A 1,399-nucleotide genomic window follows, 5' to 3' on the forward strand; every position below is an offset into this window, starting at 1 on the left:
CATATGCACCATGTTATTATTTAATGGGGCATTATTGTTGTGTAGCCTAGCTTCTAGGCCTACAGTATATCAATAATAATCTTATTGTTAGAGGAATTGGTGTTGGCTCTGATGATATACTGTAGTGTTATAGCACATCACCTTTATTTTAAGACAGTGCAGTTTGTAGACATTTAGGCCTAGCCTCTAGACAGTTTTCCATAGGCCCAGGCCTATAACTAGGCCTTATAGTATTATTAGTAGGCCTACTAGGGGCCTAAGCCTATTATGAAAAAAAATTAATTAATGTGACAAAGTCGCTATGGCATGACAATTCTAGGCTAGTAGTAGAAACCTACTAACTTTACCGTCAGCTGGATAAGGCTGCGTGCGAACTCGCCTGCTGCGGGACTGGAGCAGTGTCCTGGTCAGGAGTGCGCTACTGCTGCTGGGTAGACACTGACTGTGCTAATCCTAGGCATAGGCCTAATTATAAACAAACAGTCATCGGACTGATATACGTTTATTAATTCAATTGAATTATTCCTCCATGATTGAATTGACGTTGACTAAACCGTCTCTCTGTAAATGCGTACGTAAACGATCAACAACTTCACACTACTGTTATGTATTGTCTGGGCTAGTACTTGCTCGATCGTCGGGACGATTTTTCGATCAGCTGCTCGCCAAAATTGACAGACTGGTCTTGAATATTAATGAGTTGGTTAGAAAATGCTACCAAGCTACTGAAAAAAGTGATCAGCCTCGTTTTCACCTGATTTTCCTGCATGTTTTATTTCTCTAATTATCGTTACATCTCAACGTTTTGAATTTTTTAAGTATTTTTCCCGAACTCAGGAAAGGTTAAATAAGCAATATATGGCCACTTGTCTCATCCCCGCACTTCCCCTTTAAATGTGCCATGGTTATGGAAAGTAGTCATGCCTATTATGAAAATTTGGCTAGGACATAGTTGGACAAACTATTTATAATTTAAAAAAAAAAGATATATTATTTATAATTATAAAATGCCATTGCCTTTATTTTACAGGTTTATCTCATACAGTTTTTATCATATACAGTACTGATTTTGCAGAATTGTTGACAATTTTGTGATTAAAATTGATATACTGTTGTTTAGATCTATTTATTTAATTGTTTTGCAGGAATGGATATTCTGTGAATAGTCCAGCCGGATGATTCCGTCAAGTTATGAAACTTGAGACACTTAGCATCTGATGGAGAAGCACAAATTCCTGTATACCAAACTAAGTGTCATTTCAATATTAATTGTACTGAAATATGCTTATGATAATGAACAATTAAATACAGTATGATCCTTCCTGTATTCTTTTGCATTGACGTTAAATTGACTGGTAATTAATATAGTAAATTGTTTGTTAATTAGTAAAAATATTTT

The sequence above is a fragment of the Anneissia japonica genome, unplaced genomic scaffold (assembly GCF_011630105.1).
Source record: "Anneissia japonica isolate Jap-2015-1 unplaced genomic scaffold, ASM1163010v1 scaffold6997_len847652_cov182, whole genome shotgun sequence".
Taxonomy (NCBI): Eukaryota; Metazoa; Echinodermata; class Crinoidea; order Comatulida; family Comatulidae; genus Anneissia; species Anneissia japonica.